The 11,139-nt window shown below is 37.7% G+C and overlaps 1 protein-coding gene across 2 annotated transcripts in view; it reads left to right on the forward strand.

Annotated features, from left to right (window-relative positions):
• Positions 1–11,139, forward strand: part of ca10a (carbonic anhydrase Xa) — a 617,460-nt gene that overhangs the window by 456,931 nt on the left and 149,390 nt on the right. The gene's annotated exons all lie outside the window — the stretch shown is intronic.

The raw sequence follows: 11,139 nt of genomic DNA on the forward strand, positions 1-11,139 counted from the left end.
CACACACACACACACACACACACACACACACACACACACACACCACCCTGAAAGTGATATTGATTTTCTTCCATTTGTTCCCAGTTTGATGGTCAGTGGACTTATAGATTCCTTCGTGTCGTGACACTTCCACTATGTCGGTATAAATATTTTTTTGACGAATTCATGCTGACTTTAAGGATGTATTCACACCAGGAAAGTCCTTTGGTCCACTTGTTTGGTCTGAATTAAAAGAGGACTTTATTTATTTTGTTTGGTGCAGTTTGCACAGAGCTTTTCTTTTAAGCTGACTATAATTTATAAACAACGCCACATGGGTGACGATAATTGCACACAATGGATGAAAATGTTGGGGGCGGGGCTGAGCACAGACCCAGGAAGAAAGATGGTGCCATTAATAAAACTGCAAGAGAGCAGCTCATTTACCAGTGGTTTCACAATGATATACTTCTGATTTTGGAACAACTTTGGCAAATGTGTGTCCAGTTTGCAGATTGAAGAGTCTAAAGAGTGGTAGCATTAGCAACACTGAATAGCTAATTGTTACCATGTTGCTTAGCTACGGTGGCTTGTGAAGTCCAAAAGGGTGCATGTTTCCTGTAGTTGGTTCAGGTTAGAGGCAGGTTTGTATTCACACCAGAAGTGAACCACACCAGAGATTGTTTGGAAGCGGACCGAGACCACCTTAAAAATGGGTCTCGGTCCGGTTGTTTGATCTGTACCAGAGTTCACATGAGTGTATTCACACCTGTGTAAATGGTCCGGACCAACAGGGGAAACAAACTCTGGTCCTTTTAAAGCAAATCAGTTGTGTCAGGTGTGAACACACCCTAAATAACATACCTGATCATGTTCACTATCTAACTAGTTAATACTGTAAAGGTGTACAGGTGGGACCTTTGTACAATTCCAAGACTCTTGACTGAGTTGTTAGTCCTCATTTATGTCATTGGTCAGAAACATTTCTGGTGCTTTTGGCCCCAGCAGTGAGTTTTTATACAGTTATATTTTGTTTTTACAAACTAAACTGTGCCCCAGCAGAGAAACACTGTTAAATTCACACAACAGTTTGACCTGGAATATTTGGTTCCCTCCTGTTTAACAGAAGCAAATTGTGATGTTTTTAGCTACATGAGTTCTGGTATTTTAGCACTTTTCTGTGGAAATGACTGGGAAATAAAAATGTAACTACTCCTCATTGTTCAGCCTTTGAAATGATGCTGTCTGTGGACGTATATCTTTATACATCCAACTTTTCTTTTTTCTCTTAAATCAGGTTTGTCAGCTCTTTTTTTATAATAATGTCACTCTAAAGACAAACAGAGCTGTCTCCTTGTTGCTAAACTGACTAACTAAACTAAACCAACAAATTAAAGAGGTTCTGGTGAAAAACAGGCGGGTCAGTTTGGACGTCCTGCATGGTTTCCAGTAAACTGTCATTCAGGATGAGACCTGCAGACAGACGAGACGAGGAAATGTCAACTGTTGACTTTTATTCCCTCTTCAACTAAAGAGGGAAATAAAAGTTGGAGATGCATGTGCAAAAAGACAGGAAGCCTAATTGTTGTCAGTCAGTTCTGTTTGTTTTTCCATCTGCTCACACCCTCCCATACACAGATATTTTGGGATGGTGTCAGCTGAGGTGCAGTGGACCCCCCACTGAGCTCCACCTTGCACCAGAATAGCCTGCTATTTTAAACTGGCTGCACTCCCATTCAGATGAGATTAACTCCATAAATGAATATATGTTCTGTGCTTTTGAAGACAACATTCTAAATTCCAAATAAATTAGAAGAGTATAGGACTCTGTCAGAGAAGTGTTTAACCGCAGGGAGCCTGAATCCTCCCTGAGGAGGAAGAGGAGGGTCAATGAGAAGGCAACGAGTCCCAGAAGGTTAGTGGAACAAAAATGACTCAATTTATCCAACTTCAATCACATCACAAGAGTTTTCTGTTCTCTCTCCATGGTGAACAGCTTCAAGAAAAAAAAAGGCAAGAAAGAAACGACAATGATTTTAAATAAAATCTGAAAAGTCCCGCTGAGGCTGCTGCCGGAAAGTTTAAGTCCATCAGGGAATCTGAGGCCTAATTCTGTATTAATCTAATCCACACTTTTATTCTGGAGAAAATCTGAGATTTGTATGTTAAAAAGGTTTTACCTTTAGATTTCTCAGGACTTAAAATGCTGATTTCTTTAAAGCCTCTAACCAAGTTCTCCTGAAGTTACAGGTTTTAGTAGGAGATGACGTTTTAGTCAAACCTTACAGGACTGATGGGGACAACCACGATGGAAGTATGTCAAAAAATAAGAACTTCATGAAAAAAAAACTCAAAATTTGCTGTTTGTCATGATTCACATCTGCAGAAGCAGCTCATAAGCATGGATATAATATCAAAGTTAACATGAACGTTACAATTTTCAGCACATTTTTGGTTAAAACTATGAACATTAGTTATAATGTTATAATCAGTTATTTGTTGTCTTTTATCTCCATCCTTGCAAGTCTCATAATAAAAGAGCTTGGTCTATTATTTAATCAGAGAAACACTTGATCCCACCCAAACATATTACGTGTTTTATTTTAATTGTGAGTAACATTAATCAGACAGGTACTCGGGTTTCTGGATTGTATTTCTAATTTAATTTTTCAGTAGCCTAATAATTCTGCAATAATACTCCAGTTTTAAATTCAATTTAAAATTGTCAAGAGTAATAAAAACACAGAACAAAACAATACATGGCAAGTTAAGTAAATAACCAGTTTGCATTGTTTATTAGGAGGAACTGAGACTTAAGGTGAAAGTTTTTGTGCTATACTGTATGTCATCAATGCATGTTCCCATACAATAATAAAATCTGTGCTACATCATCACGGCAGGTGGAGCAGCAGGCAGCTATGTATGTGAGGTGCCGAGGGAGCAGTTAGGAGTTAGGTGTCTTGCTCAAGGGCACCACAACTTGTATAGCACAGAGTTAAACCTGTGACTTTCTGGTCCTAAGTCAGCTGCTACAACTGTCCTACAGCTGCCTGCCTCATTTATGGCAATTAACTGGAAAGTGATGGTATTTAACATAAACTGTCATGTCCAAAATATAATCTAAACATTTAGTTTTACAGCTTACAGGAAAATCCTGTTATTTTATATTTCTGATGTCTTGCTGCAAGAAATAGAGAATCCAATAACTGTAATATTTGTCACTTTCAAATTTTTACATTTGTTTTTTTTTTCAGAATTTTTTTTGTTTCTATCATCATCTGAGTTTTTGACACAAACAAACAAAACTTTATGAAAAGTAAATAGAAAATCTTAACTTTGAAAATAAATGCTCTGATTTTTAAACGATGTTTGAAACAATAAGTCCACTTTTAAAATAAAATAACCAGAGAAAGGTAGATTAGTCCAACTTATTCTGAGCGATCAGAACCAGTTTGTTCCCCTGAGACCATATTTAGCCTGTTTCCTCCCTCAGAACCAGAAGTGCTCTACTATAAAAATGCACCAGAGGTGAATCATTTCTGTCTTTGTGTGCCATCTCTCCCACATCATTTCTGCTGTGTTTTCTCACCATTTGTCCCCCAAAGGCAGAATATTAGAGGAGTATTTAATCATAATCTCTGCCCACTCTATAATCCCTGCTCAGAGACTAATCTATAGTCTGCCACTTTGGAGACCAGCCCCTCCAACTGAAGGAGAAATCCACAAAAAGAACACAGAGCACAAACTGCACATGTTCTCTGAGGAAACCTTCAGCAGGAGATCAGGAGTTCCAACTGTCCAATTCTGCTTTTCAGTCTGGCAATCACTTTTTTATTTATTTCAAAACAACAAATTTGGTAAATAACTGCTTTCCTGTTTGCGGTTGTTCATCTAAAGACATACAGTGGGTAAAATAAGTATTGAACACGTCAACATTTTTCTCAGTAAATATATTACTAGAGATGCTAATGACATGAAATTTTCACCAGATGTTGGTAACAACCCAAGTGATCCATACATACAAAGAAATCAAACCATAAATGCCAGAAATTAAGTTATTTGTAATAATGTGGAATTACACAGGGAAAAAGTATTGAACACACTTACTGAAATTTATCTAATACTCTGTACAAAAGCCTTTGTTGTCAATGACAACTTCAAGACGCCTCCTGAATGGAGAAACTAGTGGCATGCATTGCTCAGGTGCGATTTTGGCCCATTCTTCCACACAAACAGTCTTCAAATCTTGAAGGTTTCGTGGACCTCTTCTATGAACTCTGATCTTTAGTTCTTTCCATAGATTTTCTGTTGGATTCAGGTCAGGTGATTGGCTGGGCCATTCCAGCAGCTTTAGTTTCTTTCTCTGAAACCAACTGAGAGTTTCCTTGGCTTTGTGTTTGGGCTCATTGTCTTGCTGAAATGTCCAGCCACRTTTCATCTTCATCATCCTGGTAGATGGAAGCAGATTTTTATCAAGAATGCCTCTGTACATTTTTCCACTCATCCTTCAATTATTTGAAGTTTGCCTGTACCATATGCCCCAACAACAGCCCCACACCATGATGTTCCCACCTCCAAACTTCACTGTTGGTATGTGTTTTTGGGCTGATGTGCAGTGCCATTTGACCTCCAAACATGATGTGTATTCTGGCATCCAAACAGTTCAATGTTGGTCTCATCTGACCAGACTATATTCTCCCAGTATTACACAGGCTTGTTTAAATGTTGTGCAGCAAACTTTTGTAGGGGTCACCTCGAGTGAAGAAACAAGATTTACTGCCTCAAAGCAGGTCTCGGAAAGGCCTGGCAGAAGGCAGGAACACTGAACTCTATCTGGGCCATGACAGGTCATTTCAACCTAGAAGAGAACTTCTCAGTTCTCTTGATAAGAACAGAACAATCTTTTCTGTTCGTGATTCATTTGTTGTTTAACTAAGAATGTTTATGCATTTGTTAATCATATAATGACTGTCACAAAGAAGGGGGAATCACTTCTACTCTTTTATCGTGCCCAAAAGATTAATTAATGATATAAAAAATCACAGAGAAAATCATCACCATGTTTTCATTGTGTTTTTATATAAATCACTGTTTTTATTTTACTGGAAACATCAGTAATATAATTTTGAGTTTTCTTAAGAAAATCTTTCATTTATCTGGACCAACAAAAGTTTCAGACTGATTATTTAAACAGAAATGTTAATTAATCATCATAAATGTTTTACAGTGATTTCTCTTAGTCTATCAGAAGAAGATATTATCAAATTTCTGTTAAAACAACCACAGAATTTCAACCTTGACTGGCGCCACTGGCCAAGCTTTATCTTCCTTTCCTTTCTCTGACTCATTCTAAGCCTGAGGGCGGAACCAAATTCGTCCGCTTCTTTACTAACACAGACGACTTTGAGAGACGGGACATTTCTTCCTAGATGCCGAAACGGGAAGACGGGCTGATTTCTCTTCGGAGGAACCAGCTCGGCCGTAGGTCTCGCCCATAAGCCAGTTAGGAGAGATCTGACGGCCTGGGCAGAGGCAAGCCGCCGACTGTCCACCCTGAGACTCAGGTCTCTAAGTTTTTCAACTCCCGAGGGGAGAACTTTTATTTTGAAAGACGAACCAGATACATTAGCTTGAATCTTTCTGGCGAAGTTCGAAGCAGACGAAAGTTGCCTAAATAACACTTTTCGCCAAGGAACAGTGAGCGGGCCGAGCAACACGTTCCCTGACTGGTCTGAGGTGAGGCAGTATTTGCCCGGGGTATGGTAAAGAATCCAGCAACAGGTAAACGCTGTCGTGTTCTGGGTGACGTGTCATGTGGAGTTCTGAGCGCAGAGGGGACTTGCTGATCCGGTTGCTACCCTTAACAAAATAAAAGCAGAAACACTAACCTTATTTCATCCCTTTTCGTATCCTTTATTTGCCAAACTTAAGTTAAAAGTGCCAGTAAAATTGTTTGGTTGTTAACATCAGAACTGACGTTTTACTGTTCTATATGAGTAATCTGAGTTTAATGTGAACTGAAATTCGGACGCGAGTTTTACCTCATTTTAACTCTGACGCTTGTTATAGGAATAACCCACAATCAGGTGTACTTTTGATCTGTTCAATTTGTGTAAATAAATGATTGCATAATCTTTTATGAATCAACTTGAACTCATCTGAATGTTCCCTTATTGTGTCACTTTTCACTTTGCACAGTCAAAAATATTAAAGTAATGAGGAAAATACATTGGTAAAAACTTCTCTCATAACTAAATTATGAGAAGTATGTAAGGAGGCTTATTTTACATAAGTCTACCCCCTACACTTTAAAGGAGCTTCAGCATGCTGTTTCTTCAGCAGTGGAGTCTTGCGTGATGAGCGTGCACATAGGCCATGGTGGTTCAGTGCATTACTTATTGTTTTCTTTGAAACAAACGTAACTGCTAATTCCAAGTCTTTCTGAAGCTCTCCACAAKTGGTCCTTGGCTCTTGGACAACTCTTCTGATAATTCTTTTCACTCCTCCGTCAGAAATCTTGCGAGGAGCACATGGTCGTGGTTGGTTTATGGTGAAATAATGTTCTTTCCACTTCTGAATTATGGCCCCAACAGTGCTAACTGGAACCTTCAGAAGTTTAGACATTCTTCTGTAACCGATGCCATCGTTATGCTTTGGTTGTGAAGGTCTTGAGAGAGCTCTTTACTTTTACCCATCATCAGATGTTTCTTGTGTGATACCTGGCAATCATCTGGGTCTGAACCAGCTGATATTAACTTGCACTGACAAGGGGCAGGCTTGCTTTCTATACTGAGAGAGTTCAGCTGGTGTCTTGGCTTTCCATGCCTTTTTACACCTCCCTTTCTTCATGTGTTCAATACTTTTTCCCTGTGCCATTCCATATTATTACAAATAACTTCATTTCTGGACATTTATGGTTTGATTTCTTTGTATGTATGGATCACTTGGGTTGTTACCGACATCTGGTGAAAATTTCATGTCAKTAKCACCTCTAGTAAYWTWTTKACTGAGAAAAATGKTGACGYGTTYAAWACTTATTTTACCCGCTGTATTTGTCTGGCTAGTTCTTTTTGATAGACAGCTTTTCCCACCAATAATGTGCAGGTGGGTGGAGTCAGAATCAGGCAGGATGACCCGTTTGACCGGACAGGTAAAACATCACCAGAAACATGGTGTTGGCTGCAAATAGTGATTGAACTGTCCATGTGACATGCTGCTTGTTTAGTAGCAAACAGACTTTTTTCTCATTATTTTGAGTCGCCAACAGAGACTAGATCCCTGACACAAACCTGGAGGTTGAAGCCAGAACGGGACCAGCCTCCATGTCAGGTGGTTTCAGTATGAGTTACGTTACAAATAAAGTCCCGCCCCCTCCATGTAAATGGACGGGACATTGCTGTTAAAATAAAATAAAATATGCGGATGTATCGGTTGTTTATTATTATTATTATTATTATTATTATTATTATTATTATTATTATTATTATTATTTAACTCTCATTGTCTCACATCATTCTGACCATAAGGCTTTACAGAATTTTAAAAAAGTCTTAGTAGTAATGAGTTATGTCATTTGTTAAATGAAAGCTCATGTGACATGACAGGAGGAAAGTAGGCGGGCCTTAAAGTGCCTGTGACATGCCTATCCTTCAGATACAAAAAGTCAAAGAAAGCATCTTTATACACATGATTAACAGCATATAACACATGATTTTACACAATTTATCACCTAACTGGCCTATTTTCTTTTAAATTTGGCTCAGCCAAAGTGAAACAGGAAGTGACATCAAAGGGGAACTCATTAATAAAATAAACTCGCTGGTTTTGGTTTATTAAAACAAAATTATTTAAACATTAACTCTTCTTGGTCTCTATGATAGCAACTCAAAATAATCTAAAGAAACATCAGATTCTTCTCTACGGTCTGTGTTAGCTTTTATAACAACGCTCTGTTTACATTCAGACATTCCCCTTTGACATCACTTCCTGTTTATTCACATGCCAATATCTCAACAACCATTCATCTGAGTGATGTAAAATTTGTTTTGCAATATGTTATCAATGTAATCTTTCCAAAAATGCATTCACGTTTTTTTACAAAAATTTGATGTCACAGGCATTTTAAAACCTCATTTACCTGCTGTGGAAAGTCTGGTTTGAAATAAAACAAAAACAACATGGCCGCTTCTGTAAAACTATACCTGCTGGCTGTGACACTGAGGACAGTTGCTTCATCACTAACAGCCCAGTCAGATAACACCTAAAGGGACATTTCACCAAACATTATCAGATACAGTATAAGCCTGTATGTAGAATTTAACACTGAGGAAATTAGAGGGAAAGCCAGAATAAAATGTTTGGGTTTTTAAACATCATTGATTGATTGTTTTATGTTATGTAACGCTTGCAGCTGGGAACTTAACAGTTTAAATAAATAAATCAAAGACAAACTTAATGACATTCCTGCTCATGATGAGTGGATTTAAACTGCTGAATGTACCAGACTTACATTTCTGATATCATGAAATATTAATATTTACCACCTTCAAAACTAAATTGAATTAAAACTTGCTGATGTGGCTCTTTATTATTTCTATGAGGAAAAAAACTCACCTCTGAAGTCAGAAAAATCGTTAAGAATTGATCCAAAACACAAAAGTGGAAATCTTCTCTTGTCTTTGCATCGTTTTCTTTCTGTAGAAAGTTTTTTTGGATCGATGAGGAACAGATTGTTCTGAGCCGACACATTAAATACAATCCAGCAGTGTGCAGAGGGAACCTATCAGAGCTGCTTTCTTCTCTGCTTTTAAAGAACTTTTAGTGATAAATCTGAGACTTTTTGCTCTTAATGTATGAAACTAAATGTGTTCAACTGTAAACACAGTTGAACACAAAGCAAAAATCAGTTTATAAGAACATGATACATTTTAAAAAATATGGAATTACTTAAAGGAGGTTGCAGAAGTAGTATGTTGTTGTGTTGTTTTACCACAATGTGGAAAATAAAATGTTACAAGTTTTATGGTTTGTTATAAACTCAACCTTTAAATCAGAATTAATCAAAATGACAGATTTGTTCTAAGTGATTAGCTTTAGTTGCCTTCTTGACTCTTGACAGTTAATGATGTGTAAATGGACAGTGTCTATAAAAAGTATTCACCCCCTGGACTTTTTTTTACTATTATTGTGTCATAAACCAACCATGGTCAATTTAAATTGACTTTTTACAGAAAAAAACAGGGTAATCAAATTTCTTTAGAGTAATACCAATAAAATCAATATAAAATAAGTTGTGATCATAATGTCTGAACTGCACACACATGTTGTGTAACACAGACAAACAGTGACATGTAAACATGTTAAGGCTTTAATATCACTCTGTTTCCATCACACTGTTATGCTGTTGGTGAAAAAAGCACTGAAAACCTAAAAACCTGGTTTGGCTAGCTGTTAGCTAGGGCTGGGTATCATGGCCAATCAATTCGATTTTGATTCATAAGATTCTGATGATCCTCATCCCCATGAGTCCTGTGATGGACTTGCGACCTGTCCAGGGTGTACCCCGCCCCTCGCACTGTGACTGCTGGATATGGGCACCAGTGACCCACGTGACCCTGAAAAGGAAGAAGCGTGTACAGAAAATGGATGGATGGATGGATGGAAGATTCTGAATCGATTAATCATGATTCGATTCAATTCGATTCAATTTGATCTGCTCTTAAATAATGAACATGGTTCAACTGTGTTGCAAAATACAATATAATTTTATTTGTTCTCTTCACCATAAACAACAGGTTTTAAGGGCAAACTTAAATTAAAGAGTATAACCTTGAAAGAAAACTGTCACAATTTTCAAAGGTTTTAAATGAAATGGGTATAAAGTTGCAGGAGAAGGGGTGGGCTAATATAAGTATACTTCTGCCCACTCTTTTTGAGCGCATGCATATTGTATGTTTGTAATGTTTCTGTTACCTTCTGTTATGTTCGATAAAATTTAAAAAAATGATACAACTACAACATTTCATCACTGTGGATTTCATTAAGATGTTTCTTAAAGTTTAAATAATATTGGGAACAAAAGAATGTTGTCTTTCACACATTTCTACATGCTGTAGAGAACAGTTTTATCAGATGTTTACATACAGTAGTTTTGGTTCCAGCACCTGAATTGAACCGTTTGAAGCCTGCTTTTTCCTGAGCTCAAATCTTTTCAAGCTAAAGTAGGGGTGGGCAATTATTTTGTTTTTTCCAGGGGCAAGATGAGAAACCTGAACTATGTTGGAGGGTGGAAACCAACAATACCTTGTACTTAATTCTGCTTAATAGTCTTTTTTTTTACCCATTGTCCAGAGCAGTAAATTATATATTTTTGATTAGTTGCTGCTGCTAATTTGGACAAGTATATACTGTAAATATTTATAGAAATATGTGAAATTGTGATGTAAGTGATAAAGGAAAATATTCTGACCCAAACAGTAAGAAAAACAATCATGTTTCATTTCATTGGGGTGCTCACTGGTGGGCTGGATGGAAGTCACCTGTGGACCACATTCAGCCCGCGGGCTTGTAGTTGCCCACCCCTGAGCTAAAGTCACCATGATCTCTGTTACCTTTAAATTCTGCTGAGAATCAGCTGATAATGTTAGTGATTCTTTAGTTCCTTTTGTTTTGCTGCAGACAAATTATCGAAAGCTAATATTAGCATTGAACATCAACTGGATTAAAATATACAGCAAGCTAGGAGTGACACAAAATGCAGAAACGCACCTCAGACACGTACAAGACGCCGTGGGGAAAAATCGATCTCATGCCCTGTGAATTGATTTTCCCAAATTTAAATGAAATCAATCTAAGATGGAATTATTTTTACCTAGCCCTACCGTTAGCCTAACCACTGTTAGACAGATGCACACCTGACAGAGTGTTTGATGTCAGAGAGCTCAGTGTGGTCGGATTGGATCAAAAATAGAAGCTAACACTTTTTTAAGATTGTTTACGTTTAGCTTCACATTGTATGCTTGTGCTGTTTGTGAGCAGAGCTGAGAGGGTTACAACTATGCACACAAACTCTCTCTCTCTCTCTCTCTCTCTCTCTCTCTCTCTCTCTCTCTCTCTCTCTCTCTCTACACACACACACACACACACACACACACACAAACT

This window comes from Austrofundulus limnaeus, unplaced genomic scaffold (genome assembly GCF_001266775.1).
Source record: "Austrofundulus limnaeus strain Quisiro unplaced genomic scaffold, Austrofundulus_limnaeus-1.0 Scaffold185, whole genome shotgun sequence".
NCBI classification, from domain to species: Eukaryota; Metazoa; Chordata; class Actinopteri; order Cyprinodontiformes; family Rivulidae; genus Austrofundulus; species Austrofundulus limnaeus.